At 36.9% G+C, this 18,689-nt stretch overlaps 1 long non-coding RNA gene across 1 annotated transcript in view; it reads left to right on the top strand.

The window, feature by feature from the left end:
- LOC126817669 (uncharacterized) overlaps window positions 1–15,990 on the top strand; it is a 28,942-nt gene extending 12,952 nt beyond the window's left edge. Inside the window, exons 2-3 of the long non-coding RNA XR_007679106.2 lie at window positions 14,506–14,671; window positions 15,327–15,990. This is a non-coding gene — a long non-coding RNA (uncharacterized LOC126817669). The remainder of the gene's footprint in view (window positions 1–14,505; window positions 14,672–15,326) is intronic.
- Window positions 15,991–18,689: the final 2,699 nt, after the last annotated feature.

Here is an 18,689-nt window from a genome sequence, read left to right as displayed (position 1 = left end):
TATTGCCTTTGCTGATTTTGTGGAAACTTGTGAACGCTCTAGTGAAAGCATTATACTACAAGCTATTTTAGATTTATGCTGTGTCAATTATTGTGGTTAATAACAAACACAACTATTTCTGATTATTGCTCACAATTGCAGAGTTATTGCTCTTCATCATATGATTTGGGATAGTAGATTGGACGTTCTGGAATTTAATTTTTTTAATACCCAAAACAGAGACAATCGAGTGAAAAGGGGGATTTCCGTCTACGACGCGTTCGCCGACTGCACAGTCATGACAGCTGAAACATATTCGTTGTGTTTGATTAAATCACGATTCGACTCGCACCACTTCAGGCCCGGACTATAGCGGGATACTCGATTGAACGTTTCGAAATTGAATTCTCTTAATCCCAAAAAATAGTGACATTCGAGTGAAAGGGGGGGGGGGGGGGAGATATCGGCTACAACGCATGCGCTGACTGAAAATATCTCAACCAACCATGACAGCTGAAATATATTCTTTGGGGGTGCTAGATTGCAATCAAGTGATATGGAATTCAGCCCTGTCACAGTTCTGCCAGTCCCGACAGCCGAGGTGGTGTGAGTAGAATCCTGACGTATTTTTATACGCCCACCTGGAAACGAAGAAGCCTAGTGAATTTCAGCAATTTCCGTTTATTACGTCTAGAGTTATGGCCCTTGTTTCAATTTATTGAACCTTGTGAATGCTGTAACGCCAACAGTTATCATCCGAATCCGATCTTTGTGAAATTTTTAACATTATTTGAATTAGTGGAACAAAGAATCCTATTGAATTTCAACAATTTCCGTTTATTACGTCTAGAGTTATTGCCCTTGTTTCGGTTTGTTCAACCTTGTTAATGCTCAGTTGATGAAAGTTATCATCAGATATGTATGAAATTTATATGCATCATTTAAATTTGTGAAACAGAGGTCTATTGAATTTTAGCAATTTCCGTCAATTATTTCTAGAGTTGTGGCCCTTATTTTACTTTGTGAACCTTGTGAACGTTCGAATGACAAAAGTTATCACCCTATCTGTATGAAATTTATATGCATTATTTAGTTTAGTAAAGCGAAAAATCCTGTCAAATTTCAATATTTTCTGTAAATTACTTCCAGAGTTAAGGCCCTTGTTTCAGTTTGTAGAACATTGTGAACCCTCCAACAACAAATATTATAATCTGATATGTGTGAAATGCCTCCAATTACCTACAAAAGAATAAATATACCACAACCCTTGTCGACCGCCTGGGCGATTTAGCTGCTGTGGGCATATATTTCGTTGCCTGGCAACCTGCCTTAATGAACAAATAAGCTTCAGTTGTCATGATTGGTTGAGATATTTACTCGATTGACACTATTTTTTGAATTGAGAGAATTTAATTCCGGAACGTTCAATCGAGTACTCCCTAAGTGTTTAATTGCGTCACGATTCTACCCACATCACCTCTGTTGTGGGTACTGACAGAACTGTGACAGGACAGAATTCCGCGTCACTGGATTGCAATTCTGACAATTCCGAACTGACAATTGAGCACCCCCTGTTTGTTGGGATTGACAGGACTAACAGGACTGAATTCGCGTCACTCGATTGCAATTCCGCCAATCCGGAACATGCCGTCGTCTATCATGGCACGTTCATATGAACGCCTTTCTAATAGAATGTATAAGATATCTGTTCCAGACACTGTAGTGATAAATCAACAAATCTAACAGAAACCTTTAAAGCTAGATCAAACCTACTTCTGTCGGGAACCATTTATTTTGACTTTTCCCTGATAAGTTATGGAAATCTGTAAATTGGTTTCATCAGTTCACCGAGAATGAAAAGCAATATTTAGATTTGGTATAAAGACGGGATGTGGATCGGATGCTGAAGGCTACGCAGACAACAAATTTCAAGCATACTTTTAATCAAGTTCTACATAATAGAAGTGCCTCTAGATATAACGGATGAGACTAGATGGCACAATTTGTCATCTGGTTATTTTGTTATAAAACATGGTACATGTATATTATATAAGCGGGTAGCTATTGAGTCGAAGCGAGGAGGTGGCTTATTTTAGGAACTGCATTGATCACAAATGTTTTTTCTTTTGGGACCGTAGAAGCATACAGAACGCCTGACACGTAAATTTTGTTTTTACCATGAAAACATTGCCTTTTGTTTTATGCTTGATTTTTATTGTGATTTTTGTGGAGCGGGGCGGGGAAGCTCAATGACCCCACTAAGCGGTATAAACAAGGGCGGAGTAACGGACAGAACGTCCTTCTGCTTTCACATAAAACTGTGGACGTCGGAAGGACAGACACGTATGCTGACTCACAATAATTCAATGTCGTTATATATTATCGCCCGCCCGTCAGTATATACACTGTATACAGTCTGACTTTCAATAAGATTAAGAATGGTATTTATTTTCAATGATTTTCGACAACTGCTTTCAGAGTTTGTCCTGGGTCGTTCGGAAAAATCTCGTAGACCCTGCTAGTTACTGTGGGCGTATGTTTCGTTACCTCTGGCAAAGTGTCTTAGAACAATTAATTGGGACTTGGGGTGTAGGGCTCGAATCCACGTGTGGGCCTGGCGAGTCTTCCAGTCATTCGAATGGTTGAATGTTGCAAAAACATAGTAGATGTTAATACTTTTCGAAACACTGTGTACTACTTTTCAAAATGGTATTTGTTTTCCCCGTGTGGAAAGTCAACTTTCTGTTGATTAATTATACAAATTGTTGTTGACTAATAGTTAGGACTGGCTTACTATTCACGTCCCTGGATATACAGGTAAACGGAAATGAAATGAAATGAAATGGGGTTTAACGTCCTACTATTCTGCTCCTATACTGGGCTAATGAAGACGGGCATACGCCATACAGTGTGCTATGAGACAGAGAAAATAACCAAATTATTCGGATTTTTTATTGGGACACTCCGTACTGTTATGTTTTGAATCTGTATTGTACAATCTTCCGGTGTAGCCACACCGTCTACCGTCTGCAATAACAGCATTCTGCCTTTTCAGATTACAGCTTCACCAGTGATCGACATGTCAGTAATGAAACATCACGTTTAATCGAGTCTCTCAACTGTGCTTTATCGTCGGGTATAGTTGACAGTAGATGGAAGCGATCTCTAATCATGTCTCCGTACATACTTAGGTCACGTTAACCTGTCAATGACATTTCCACAGAAATGAGAAAACATGCTAATAGAGTTCTGTATAGATGTACACAGATTTCCTATATAACGTATTTACTTTCAGTGACTGGCACTATTTTAAGTCTTGAAAATGGAAAAATGTCTTCAATTATTATATCCACGTTAGTTGCAAATTTTAGTACTTATGGTAACTTGTTCTGATGAGGAATTTCTGCCTCCCATCAGTGGCAAATCAGGGACATTTTGTAACAAGTAATTGTGCTCTGTTCATATTAAGTCATATGTGGCGAGAAGAAGTTGATTATGTATTGTGTATGTACATGTTGCTTACTGGGGAGCCACGCTGGTTCAGTTGATAATTCGGCTGATCAATGACAGGTTTTTTAGCGTCGTTTTTGGTTCTCAGTGAAATAAGGAAGAATTTGACATCTTTGATTTCTCCTCACCATCGTGAATTTAACTTAAATTTTGTTGGCGTGTGGCTTTTCGACTGTTGTTTTCATAATCCGGTCTATGAATTTAAACAAAATATGGAAGGTATCCATGCCGGGTGAGGATGGCGACAACATGGGTATCGTCGAGGATTTAACCAAATTTGGTAGGCATGTGGGCACATTGCAGTGGACAATATGGATATTTTATCCATTTAAACAAAATCTGGACCTCGAGAGGTTTGGCTGGGCTGGGCGGGGGCACTTTTGGCTACACATCACTTGATGGATTTCATAAATTGATGGTATAGTTCCTTGGGTCTTCCTTTCTCTTATTAATTTGCTTGGTCCCATAGGGATCGGACAGAGACGCCTTAATTGAAGGAGAAAATTCGTGATCTATAGTAATCTTGGAAGTTTCAGATTCTATATATCATAAATCATATAAAAATTAGAATGTTATTTAACACTACTTTGAAATCAATATTGTTTGTAATATTACCTCGTCCTTTACTTTTCAAGAAAATGTCACGGAAGATTGCTTTCTTATGATGCATCTTACTTTATCATATTCATACGTCCACATGGATATTATCTTAATCGTTTAAAGCTTTCCCCTCCACTACCTGAAATAGCAAACCAGATAAGTCCAATTTATTATCTTATTTTTACCTAATCAAAGAAATTTGGCTCTTTTAAGGAAACACAATCTTTCAGAAAACCAATCACAGCGTTAGAGGAAGGAATACATCGTTTTACAGTCTGCTTTGATTTCAATACGCAAAATGTTTTTATAAAAGAATGATAATATGGAGTATAAAATTTGAGACGGAACCCAGCCGTTGTTAGCAAGGACACATTTTGGCGTAATTCAGCCAATTAAATTGGTTTTATGATATGATGTATGATTGAAAGCGATAATTTCATATTTTCTAAGAAAGTCAAAACATAATTAGGTTGTCAACTCACTATTATACGATTATAGGTATTATTCTCCCTCTTAAAAACCCTTTGCCCCGGAAATAATAACACAATTACCTCCCTTGTTTTTCTATGCCCCCCCCATGGAATAGCTATCTTCAAACGTTTGAATTTAAAGTTGAAAATGATATTTTTGCCAATTTCTCATCTGGCAATAGTGAATTATAGGATTAATAGAATTATTCTTTAACAAGGTAGGACTGTTTATAGATACCATCTATTTTAAGGCTTTATTTTAATAAATTTAAAAATATAACTTAAAAATATGAAATTGTAGCTTTAATGGAACAAAAAGCCAGATCGTTCACATCTTAGACTGGAAAATAGGTAATAGTTTAAAGGAGCTAAATCGCTAACATTTGGGACCTAGAAATTGACAAAAGTGGGTCGCAACGCATATAATACTGTAATACATAATAAACTGATAAAATAAAATATAATAAAATAATAATAAACTGATTTACATTCAATGGTTTCCGTTTTTACTCCAATTTCAAAATCAGTTATGTTCGGCGAAATAAGCCAGCAGTCTCAAGCGAGTGCCAATTTCTAGCGTCTGGTTATTCCAGTCTACATACGCCGTTTGATTTGGTGCAATGTGTCTAGCCTCGTCCCTCGAGTCTCTTGATACAACTGGGGCTGAAGCGCATTATGGTACACGATTCGTGTACCAATGGTAAAATGTTTATTTTGTCTTAAATATTGGATATCAAAAGCCCATCTTTTTCCGGTAAGATCACAACATGAATGTTGATTTAATTTGACAAATAAATCATATTTTCAATGTTGAAGATTTTGGATGATATTGAGTTAGAGACTTAGCTACTTTAACGACAAGACTGCTTTATTCACCCGAATATAAAAAAGAAATCAACACCGTAGGCTTCATTGTAACAGAATTATTATTACTTTGTCTATGCAAGACTTATAAAGATGGCGACGTGAAAACAATAGAAACCAACGTAATATTTAAAAGGTCGTAACTATGATACAATTTGTCGATTTAAATTGTGTATAGTCTTGAGCTCTATACATACCGTTTATTATGAAATATAAATGCTTAATATGAGATATATTATTTTATCTGATAATAATATAATGTAAGATTCTCATTCACACCGATATCAAGATGTGTTGAACAACAAGCTGCCAGACGAAACAACAAGTGAAGTAATAGAATTGATTTCTAGGAAAGGAGATACCGATCTATCAAATTCCGATATCTGCTAATTTGGCAGCGTAGGTAACTGATCACCCCACTATAAATGGAGTGGAAAGTAAATGAATAATTCGTTAATGCACTTAGAATTGGATGTAGTGGATCAATTATTAGGGTCACATGCTCATCTTACACTATTATTCCAGTTGTTTTATACTCGAAGATTGCTAGAAGAGACACCTGATAATTGGGGGTATAAATGAAGGTAGTAGAAGCTCAGAGTGACGATTGGATTGCTTCGTCATCATTTCATCCCTAAAAAATACAATTGACGTTGTAATACATGAATATTGCGTATCATGTCGTAGGGCCAACAGTCCTCCGTGTATATCCGGTTTGACGTTTATAACATTGGATTGTAAAAATTCAAAATGTGTCATTTTCTAAAGCTAAACATTTTCTTGAAGTAATTTAAATATGTACCATTTACAGACTCTATAAAATGATAATTTGAAGGATTTCGAATCAGCATCTATTCCCTTCATTCTAGCTACCGTCCTGTCAATATTTGGTTGCCTAATTAATCTGAAACATTTAAATATGTACCATTTACAGACTCTATAAAATGATAATTTGAAGGATTTCGAATCAGCATCTATTCCCTTCATTCTAGCTACCGTCCTGTCAATATTTGGTTGCCTAATTAATCTGAAACATTCTTTGCATCAGTATGACAGATTGTGTCAGCGAGTCTGGAACAAGTCATCGTTAAATTTGAGTTCTTACAGATAGAGCAGACTCCGTGTGTCATTGATTAGTCTACGAATTTGCAATCATTGCGGTCAAAAGTGAGAAGCCACAGTATGGGTCAGTTGCTGCAATTGGATGATCGTTATTTTAAGTTATATATGAATTTGATTGTCGCATTAAAGCACTCACATCGTCTCTGCTGGCTCAAAATTAGACATGTATTTACAATCTATTATGGGATTAGACTACAATACTGGATGGTTTAGCAAGAATAGAAATTTATGCGGAACGTTTATCAGACTAAACTTAGGCTGTCTGTCTACGGTTAGCTCCGCCTGAGAACAGACACTAAGCTCGTTGACAGACATTTTTAGTCTTAATCGACGATTTTGGTCGAAAACACTAAGTATGCTTAGGATTTACTCCGCTTCCATTTAATAAAATTGAAAAGGTTTATTTAGTCTTTATGTGTATGGCAGATGTAAAACAGAGCAGAACCGCATTACAAAACAGTATACTAATTTTTGGATATAGCGACCATTTAGGGCAGAGATTTATTCTCGAAGTATGAAGTAAATGGATCTCTGTGTGCAGAATTGGGCGTTTATGTGGGAACTTTTCAGAACCTTATGTACCCTATAAATCCATGCTTTTCTAACCAAGTGCAGGAATAAACGTATTCACCTGAAAGAAAAACATAAATAAAGGCAACACGGGCGTACGAATAATGGAACCCGATTATGATAAAGGCAACATGGGCGTACGAATAACGGAGCAAGATTATGATTAAGGGGTTGGTGGCTGTAAAGGTTTTCCACAGATATGTTGATGAAAGATGGCTGAAAATAGTACTTTAGCCAGAAATATTATAAATTGTGTACTGTGAAAGAAGTGGTATTTCCTATTAAATATCTTAAGCAGTCTTTTGTTTCACAAAGTACTTAGAGTTGAGAATTCTGACTTTTCTGACTAATTGTTAGAAACGAAATCTTATTTTGAATTGGGCTTGCCTTAATTAGCAATTAATCCCTGTAACTTGCTGTCAATGACATGTTAACCAGTCCAGTATCACGTACAGTGATTTGACAGGTTGATAAAATACAGTTCAAGCAGTACAAGAAAATAAACCTTAAAGATATATGTCCTCGATAGTCAAAACATATACATGTATAATCATTCTTTGGAAAACATATTTAGACTATCAGGAGAAATAAATGTTTTTACTATGATATTTCAAGCGAAGCTTTATATTGTGATGTGGACGTATATTGTCGTATCCCCTGTCCGTCCGTCCGTGTGTCCGTTCACATTTTGTTTGTGGACACTCAACAGCTCACAATTTTTATCCGATTTTAACGAAACTTGAAAAATAAGTATATCTCCCAAAGATCTCAGTTCCTTTCGAAATTGGCATGTATGGGCGGGCCGTAATGTCATGGATTATGGCCACTGAAAAAAAATGAGGTTTTTAGCTTGTGGACACTCCAGAGGACACAATTTTTATCCGATTTTGATGAAACTTGAAATGTATGTTTACAACCCAAAGATCTCGGTTAATTTCGATGTTTGCGCATATCGGTCCGTAACCTCCTGGCCCCTGATTGTATGAAAAATCGCGTTTTTAGCTTGTGGTCTAGAGGTCACAATTATTTTCCGATTTAAAAAAATATTTAAATATATCTTTATTAAATTATAGATTATGCCTGTCTTTCTGAATCATTATATAAGGACTTGTGAATGACATAGAAGGTGATTATATAGATAGAACATGTCAATAATGTACAGCACATGGTCATTTAAAATGACAATATTACTTATAATTTTAATGATTTATTGAATTTCTATAGCCTCTAAATCCAGCTTGAACAAAAATATTCTGTAATCTGTAACCATAAACTGTCGATATCATTGGTTTGTATATGTTGATTAGTTTGGTGGGATGAAAATCCGCCTGTTTTGCATACTGTCATAGATAAGGCCAATGTGAAGACATAACTGATTGTGTGTTCCTGTATCGACACGGTAATCCAGTATTTAAAGGGCGTATGGCTCTATTATTTGGAACCATGAAATAGACAACAGTGGTTCTAAAAGCCCATATTAATGAAGTGATTTATATGTTTACGCCTGCTTAGTGCATTCTACACATATCTATAGGATATGTTTTTATTTGTTAATTACAAAATAGCACCCGAAACCATAGGGTGCACGACTCGTGTACTGATTATAAAATGTTAATTGTGTCTTAAATATTGGATATTAGGATCCTTTAAATATGCATCATACTATATCATGTCAAACTCAAAATAACCACGGGCTCACAAAAATAATAATAACTAGACACATTTTTTTCGAGGATTTTGGGGGGTTTTGGGGTTGTTTTTTTTTTAGAAATATCGGATATTTTTTCTACAAATTTTGTTTTACAGATCATTGTCAGGATACTTTTAACAAGTGGGCTAGATACTTAACTTCGCGTGCCATAAGTTTTAGAACCATCTATTGAGCAAATCTAAAAAAAAAAAAAAAAAAAACAATTAGAAAAGTATTTTCAGTAATTAACGATTTTTCACCTTTTTTCAAAGATTGAGACCCTTTTTGGGTCCTTTATATCATTTCGAGGTTTTTACATTTGGATTCACATTACATTTGGACTCTAAAGTAACAGGATTTTATGAAAAGTTGTTTTCGAGATACAAGCGTCTGAATAGGCTCCAGAAAAGAAATACTAGATTTTAGGCGTCCAATAATCTATTGCCTAACAATCGAATTTGTATCATTTGGATGTCATATAATAGACCATTATTCGGGCTATCCAACCACACTTTAGTTGTTTTGATGCAGTAACATCTAGCGTAGAAATCACGTTTTTTGCAAGAGCACCATATTTTTACTTTTTTACTGTTTTTATCCAATTATCGGATATTTTTTCGACAATTTTCGGTTTCTGGATCATTGTCGGAATTGTTTTAACAAGTAGTTTAGATACTTAACTTCCTCCATGTTCCAGAAACATCCATTTAGCAGTTTTGAACAAAAAGGAAAATAGAAGAGCATTCTCAGTAATTTAACGATTTTTCAACTTTTTCAAAGATCGAGGCTCTTTTTGAACCACTTATATTATTTCAATGCTTTAATTTTGGATGCACACGCTAGACCACCTTTAAGAAAAATTGTAGGTGTCGTTTTCGAGAAAAGGGCGTCTCAAAAGACCCACTAACGGAAAATACTAGATTTCGGTGTACCATAATTTCTTTCCTAACAATCGAATTCGTATTATTTGGATATCATATAATAGTCCATTAATGGGACTATCTAACAATATTTTAGTTGTTTTCATCCGCTGACATCTGACGCAAAAATCAAGTTTTTCGCAAGAACACCAAAAGCATCCTTTTTTGGCGTTTTTTTTTTCTCAAAATATCGGACACTATTTCGATTACTTCCGGTTTACGGATCATTGTCGGAATAGTTGTATTCAAAGGCTTGAGCACATGACTTCATGTTCAAGAAGTTTCATAAACATCGATTGAGCCGTTTTTTTTTTTTTAAAAAATGTTTTTAAAATTGGCAGAATTTTTAAAAATTCGAACAATAAATGGCGATAACACTGAATGAAATTTATATTGCTGGAATCGGGCTGGCTTCAGGTATCCAAAAATGTAGGTCAGGTTTGAAAATTTTAAAAAATAACAAAAATTGGACGCAACAACTTTTCGGACGTAAATAGTCAGCGACGAAATTTCGAAATTGTCAACTGCTATCTATTAGACCTTGTGGCAAGCTATCCAAAAATGTAATGATTTTTGAAATAGCTAAAGAAACTACGTCCGACTTCCGGTTCTCGACCATTTGGGCACTTCCGTTCTCGGTAGAACTTTCGAAACTGTTTTAATCAGTAATGGTGGCATATATCTATCGAGAGTTTGTAACTGATATAGGGGTCACGGTGGCTAAGTGTGTAAAACGCTGGCTCGCTAGTCTGGAGGTCGGCGTGGTTCCCCCTTAGTAGTTACCCAAGGCGCAGCAGCTAACACAAAAATCCCAACCACGGATCATTTAAAAATACAAGTTGTAATTTAAACTTAACATTGATAGTCGAGTGCATAGTCCCAAATTTATGCACATAACTAGTTATCGCGTTCAATATCTGTTTTATTTTCGGACGATAAGCGGATTTCCCCATAATCGCTTTAATCACCTCATTACCTATAACATTTCTTGTATCATGACATTTTCTTCAATTAAATATGAGAAAGAAAGTGGTTTATAAATCAGTATTTGTGCACCTAAAAAGATATTACATGTATAAGAAACATCCACTGAATCCCTCGCATTAGCAGCTTCCAAATGGTTTTTGGCTATTATCTATAGAGTGACGTAAAGAGATGACTTCTTGTCACAGAACGCAATCTAGTATTGATTTTTGATTATCTCTCTAAGAGTGTTGAAGATAATGTCTATAATATTGAACAGTTTGTATCAAATATTAATATGATAACATAATAATACATAGCTGACATAAATGTCAAGATAACGTACATATTATCTTCATTTTATGATCAATATTAACTCACATCTCTGAACGCAAACTGTAGGATACTGTCCGGCGCCATATTTATTTATTAATCATCCCATCTTAAAGATGCATTATATAAAAGCTAAATCTGCCTATTTTTATTTTGGCTTCAAATGTTATATAAATTATTATTTAGACATCTGTTCACATGACAAACCTATAACAACTCCCAAGATCACCGGATGGCGCGGATGTAATCGGATTAAAATACGATCGCCATTTAAAGGGGAATTAGGTAAGATTAGATAAAGTTAAGAAATAGTTAATGAAAACAGAATATGCTGAAAATTTCAGTCGAATTGCTTTACTCTGAACCTAGATATTAGCGCGATGCAATTTTAAGCTAGCCTCGATCGTCATTAATAACGTTGGTACGATGATAAACAAAGTCTCGATTATGCGTTTTTACGTTAAATTATCCACCACAAAATGTATTCAAATCCACTAAATATCGCAGGCTAGCGATGACATCGAGGGTTGTTTATGTTCTGGATAAGATAATTACTTAATAATTAATAATTTAGATAACAATATATAATAGTGAGAACTGCTAGTTCGCCCTTTATGTAATCTCCCATAATGGCCCTTTAAGCATAATAAGAAAGTGTTCCCTTTTACCAATGTTAACGGTTGGGGGGGGGGGGGGTAGTTACTGAGTCCAACCTCGTGGGTTTTCTCTGGGTCCTCCGGTTTCCTCCTACTGCTAAAGACCCCTACGCGCAAGCAAATTATTGAGAAAAAAAGAACCATATGTAAGTCCCCCCCCCCCCTCTCTCTCTCTCTAACGCAAATCGTTGAGTTATTTTCCCGTTTACCGTTTGACAGTCTTTTTGTTTATTATTACCCGTTTTGTACATACCACAGAGGGGGCTGTACCTCATCGGCAATGGTGAGATTTGCCATCCAGATCATGTTGCTATTGCAGGTGTTTTTTAAAATTAAACTTCAAAGTCGAGGATATTTTCAATGATAGCAAGAATTTGTCTACGTTGACATATTTTACTAGCTAAGGCACTACCGCACGATATAAATATTATGAATATCTCCTATTGATTTACCATGTTAAAGGAGCTAAACCTGTAACTCGATATTAACCATATTGATGGTTTAACTAATCGTGAAAATATGTGATCCTAATATCCACAATGAATATTTTTTTTAAATCTCTACACGACCCGTGTATTCTATGAACATAATGGCCTCGAGCGTCATTTGTTATGACCAAAGAAAAACATTCTAGAAGACAATGCGGAAGTAATTAAAATGGCTAATTCACAACCGAAAAACATAAAAAGAAATGTACAATGTACTAAGCAGACGCAAATGACTACCGTTCAATTCGGGCGGTTCACATATTTCACCGCATATAATTGATGAGAAATTACAATAAAAAACTGGATGTGGTTCACTTTATATACACTATTATTACATTAATTTGTGCTATTCGCCCTCTTATTGGATTTCAAAATATTATCTCTCTCAAAATTCTTGGGAACACTAATTAGTATAATTAACTTGAAATTAATTATGCTACCAACTGATGTACCTACACGTGACGGTCCACGGCGAACGGCACCGTGGACGAGCCTCCCTTTGGAAAATAGAGTTTGCACCTGAGGGGAGGAACTATGAAAATTTTAATTTTGAGGCTGAATTTGTGATATTGGCGTATTATGTTATTTTCATATGAACATTATGAACACTTGAAGGAAGGAATACGACTTTAGCGTACCTAATTTATGAGAAAAACGAAAAGTTCCGAATCGGGTTATAGTGCGACTTGTTCGAATTTTGAAGATTATCACGCCTGGTGCGGGCTTGAATAATTAATCTCATCCCCATCGTGAATTTGACCTGGAAAATTTACTACAATCTCCAGTTGCCTATCTTACGGTAGATTTCGCCGTGGGCTGCCCACCAATCTCGGCATTATGGGCGCCCCTCCGGAATGAGACACCCAATCAATCATGCCGTTTTAGCCGCCCCATTGATCAAGTCGTGGGCGCCCAACAAATCTCACTCGTCATTATGCATTATCTGACAATCATATATTGTTACTATAAAGCGCCCCACCAAACATGTCATTATGCGCGCCCCTCCAGGATAAGGAACTCCACAGGTCACGCCGTTTTGGGCGCCCCATCAATCAAGTTGTGGTATTAATCGTGTGATTCATCATGAGGCGCATCTCCATTTGGGGGGTGCCTCATATATAACGACATGATTGCGAGGCATTGGTTGGGCGCCCCGTCAATCTCGTCGTAGGCGTCCAACCAATGTCACTCGGCTTTATGGGGCGCCCATGCTGATTTAGGCACGTTGTTCGTTGGCTTCGTATTGCGTCCAATGGAAAGGGCGTCAATGGACGCCGATTTTTTTCCGGTGGGGCGGGGGGAATATTAGCAAAACATTTTCCGCTCATTACGCTGATCTTGCAGGAACATTTTCTAACGCCCCCGTCAGACCTGGGTGGCGTCCTTACTGCGCTGCTGCGACCGTACGGCGACCAGATAATGCACAGCAAGGTTGTCGGCAAACGTGAGCACAACGCCAGAAATGTCCCAAAAAATTACAAACTAGAAAAAAAGTCGCGTTCTTACCGCGATCTGTGCAAAATACGGCGTTCTCACATGGCGTTCTCTGCGTTTATGGCGTTTCTATTGAAATCTATTAGCTTGGCAACGGCGATCATCGGCAAACCCGCGAGACTCTAACCACGCTCATGGGGTTCTTACCACACGGTTTTTATACCCCCGTCAGACCTGGGTGGCATCCTTAATGAGCTGCTGCGACCGTACGGCGACCAGAATATGCACATGGTCGCCGCCAAACGTGAACACAACGCTAGAAAATTTCTCTTAAAATTACAAGCTTGAAAAAAGCCGCATTCTCACAGTTTTCTATAAGGTCTGATCGCGGAACCGTGCTCAAAACAAACGCGGTGACCACAGCACGATATCTGGCGTTTCCACCACGCTTATGGCGATCTTGACGCACTCTGAGACGGGGGTATTACTACCTCATCCCCACAAAATATATCATACATTATACAACTCATTATACACTTTCATAATCCGATGGATAATCCCCCCCCCCCGAACCTTGTTGATCAGGACGCGTAGAGTCCATTTTTGCCGTCTTGTTATAGAAGTTCCAAATATAAATTATGTTTTCGACAAAAAACATTCAAAAACAGGCCACAACAGCGCATGTTCTGCAAAAAGATGCATAGTTTGAGATATTCGACATCTAATTATCTAATTCAGAAAATTACCTAATTATCTCAAAATGCACAAACCTGTCGATGCTCCAGTATGCAGAAATTGGCTCTATATAGTCGGTGGTCGTAGTTGCATCATATTCTCTATCATGGTTGTCATCTTTTCAACCACAGTTTGACATTGAATTTATTTATATATTTCGACTCATTTTAGACTTATTCGGACCGCCTGCAAATGAAGTTCCCTGGAATGAAAGGCTGGTTATTGACAGTATTGTTGATTTGTATAGGATGGTCCTATATCGTCACGGCAGCTAGCGATGTTTCCAATGGCGCAGAAGCCGAGCCCCCAACACCGGAAGCGGAACAGAACAATGGCAGTAAGAATTCTAATAACTAATTTAATTCAAACTATAATTATACGGGGGTGGGGGGGGGCTGGGTAGCTCTGGGCACTCGGACCAATTGGTTTCATTGAGCTCCCGTCACCGTGAAAACTGCGTGACATGTTCTATCTATCAGTAATATCCACCTAAACTCTAGCCGGAGGCACATGAGTCCGACTCCATGACAAGCCCCTCACTATTCATGGATTTGTTTTTAAAAAGCAACCCGATAAAATATTTGCCCTAAGATATTGCTGGTGACATTTTACCTCAACCCACATAATACGGATATTCATGTAAATAAATGCTAGGTGTTAGAATAAGAGTACAAATTATGCCAAGTCGTGATTGTCAGAGAATGCCAAGTCTTAGTTACACGAAGTTCAGAGTACCTAGATTCTATGACAAAATTGAACCCACGATAGTTAACCCGGTATCTTGTCATGGCTGATGGCTACCAAACCGGAAGATGATCATTGAAACAAGGTTCTAGTTTAGATTGCGATTTGATTTTGTTTATTAAGTTACTCTAATGGAAATGGGCGAGTGTCGATAGACTGGTAATACAATATGCCTATGGAAGCGAACGTACAAATACTTTTACCAGAAAAATTAACTTTTTAAATTGTATTATGTTGTTTTTTTTCAGCTCAAGCTCCAGTTGTCGAACCGTCCCCAGAGCCAGAGTCCACGGGTAGCCCTGATGGAGGCGCCGGCTCTCTTCTTCCCGTCAGTTTATTATTAGTTATCTCTATAGCTACACTCATCCAACTGCTTCTGTAAATTAATGTAAGGTTGAATTAGCTTTCGTCCAGTTGATCGCTCACACACATGGTCCAAAAATTATCTTGTCTAACCTCTCGGCATCTTTTAGATAAATATTTTATCTTCTTTGCAGAAGTGTTCATATTGTAAAAGCTCATTTTTTATGCATTTAAAATAATACTATTTACTAATTAAAAACATCCCACGCTTGGCCACATAAAATGATTCATGGCACTTAATGTTTTGTATTGTAAGTACGAGTATATCAATTTGATGTGTATGTGCCTTCAACGCCATCTTTGTAGAGGAAATAAAAACCCAGTAGTTTGCTCAAAGCATCGGATTCAGTGTTGTAGGAATTGTAGCTCTATGTATAGATTATATCATATCTATCATTATTTGAATTGTTTCCTGTATTGTAATTTTATTCCAAATTAATTATTTAATTTATTCATCTAATAGAATCTCAATATTTTTTTCCGCCTTTTATTTATTTGTAGGTGTAATGTTTTCTTTTTTATAAAATAAACTGATTTAAACATCATAAATACCATGTTCACCAATGTGTACATAAAAAAACTATGGGTAAATTATAATATTGTAAAAGTTGAATCTATAATTGGAATATCATGGTTCAATTCCGCTAATTATAAAGATATGACGAATTGAAAATTCCACCGATCAATACTGCTCCATAAGTAGCAAGATGGTCGCCATCAGTATTTGCCGCTGATGGGGGTGGGGGGTGGGGGGGTCACGAGTGTTAACGTATGTTGTAGGTCTGTTCTAGACATATTATTACTATGCATTACGAAGAAAAATCATCAATCTTTGCTAAGGGATTTGAGAGAAATAGTTACGTTTCTTCTCTTCTGAACACAATGAATAAAACGAAATGGGCTTAAACGTCCTACTTTTCTGCTCCATCCGGGATAATGAAAACGGACATACGCCATGCAGAGTGCTATGAGGGACATTTTTCAGGACATCGCTGTTACGGCCTACTCTTATTTCGAATTCCAACTGTCATTTTTTTTTTACGACAATGTGTACACGAGACCTTGGGGCCAGACGCCGCTCCTGGTCAGAATCACACATAGATGCATATTAGTTTAACCGTTTCCATAATGCACCGCAAAACGAAGCCCCGTACACCAATACAAGCAAATATGGATTAGCTAACGTGATCACGTGTCCTGAGCACCGTCTTCAAAACAAATATAAGATAGGCCTACCAATGCAGTACAGACACAAAAGTAAAAGGAAACGTAAATGAAATCACCGAGACCTGGGCCCAATTGTTCAAAGCTCCGTTAACTTATAACGACTCGTTAACATGGTTATCTTTAACATAGAAAAAGTCTGTTGCTAGGACCCCATTAACTGTAACATGTCGTTAACTTGCCGTTATATTTAACGAAGGTGTTGGGCTCCGTTATCTGCTCACGGATGGCAGTAACTGACTGTCAGTCGATGAATACCCTTAGCAAAAGTTCCTATGGATTACCAGCGTAGTTTCTAGATAAAGGGGATGGGGGGGGGGCGGGTTATCACATTTTCTATGGGATGAAATTCTATAGTATTCTACAGAATTTTGGGGCCTCTAAAATATAACGGTCACAAATATTCTACGGTGCAAATATTTCTGTAGTGTAAATCCTATAATTTTTCCTACAGATTTATGCTAAAGTTTATATAGTATTCTATAGGAAAATACTATACTATTCTATAGGAAAATACTATACTATTCTCTAGAAAAAATACCATAGTATTCTCTAGAAAAAATACCATAGTATTCTATAGATTTTTTTAGAGTGTTTTCTGTAGAAAATTCTACAGCTATCTTTTTGTCTTTAATCAAGGTTTGTGAACAGACTGCACAGTCGCCCTACTTTCTGCAGTTTCTTGTTAATACTATTTTCTATGAAGTTGTTATACATGTACATTGAATTAAAAAATTTACAAGCCAACAGTGAGGCTAATGTCCCCCGCCGAAATCCCAAAATAAATAGATGACACATATTAATTAATCGCACATTTATTTTTTTCAAAAGTATCGAGCAATCTAACTACACACTAAGTTTCATCACTCTCTATCAGATAGAATCAAGATTATCTTGTCCCAAAGCATCGACCAATGAAATTGATTAGCTCTGCTTAGCTTTAGCTTGAAATGTTAATCATTGAAATCAGTCAAGACATTCACCTAATGAACATCCACATCAGGTTTAAACATTCTATCTCAATTAAAAGCCGAGTTTTTATGTCCCAAAGTCTTGACCAATCAAATTGCTTATCGCTCCTTAGCCCAGGCAGAAAATTCGCACAATCGAACTTAGTCAAGGTAATGATATAATGAATCTATATTCAGAGTTTCGTCGCTCTCACTTCATTATAACCAAAGTTATCGTACCCCTACAGCATCAACCAATCAGATTGCTTATCTCTGCCTACCGTAAGCAGACAATGTTCATCATCGAACTCCGTCAAGGGATTCGCCTAATGAATGCCTACACCAAGTTTGAACATTCTACCTCAATTAGAAGGAGAGTTATTGTGTTCCAAAGTCTCGACCAATCAAATTGCTTATCGCTCTGCTTACCCTCAGCAGAAAATGTTCATTATCGAACTTAGTCAAGGTATTGATGTAATAAAGCTATACACCAAGTGTCCTCACCCTCACTTAATTAGAACTAAAGTTATCGTGTCCCAGAGCATCAACCAATCAAATTGCTTATCTCTGCTTACCCTAAGCAGAAAATGCTCATCTTCGAACTCTATCAATGGATTCACCTAATAAACACCTACACCAAGTTGGAACATTGTAGCTCAATTAGAAGGAGAGTTATTGTGTTCCAAAATCTTGGCCAATCAAATTGCTTATCGCTCTGCTTACCCTGAGCAGAAAATGCTCATTATCGAACTTAGTCAAGGTACTGATGTAATGAAACTATACACCAAGTTTCATCACTCCCACTTAATTAGAACTAAAGTTATCGTGTCCCAAAGCATCAGCCAATCACCTAATGAACATCCGCATCAGGTTTAAACATTCTACCTCAATTAAAAGCCGAGTTTTTATGTCCCAAAGTCTTGACCAATCAAATTGCTTATCGCTCCTTAGCCCAGGCAGAAAATTCGCACAATCGAACTTAGTCAAGGTAATGATATAATGAATCTATATTCAGAGTTTCGTCGCTCTCACTTCATTATAACCAAAGTTATCGTACCCCTACAGCATCAACCA

This window comes from Patella vulgata, chromosome 4 (genome assembly GCF_932274485.2).
Source record: "Patella vulgata chromosome 4, xgPatVulg1.2, whole genome shotgun sequence".
In the NCBI taxonomy this organism is placed as follows: domain Eukaryota; kingdom Metazoa; phylum Mollusca; class Gastropoda; family Patellidae; genus Patella; species Patella vulgata.
This window is presented reverse-complemented; position numbering and strand designations above follow the sequence as displayed.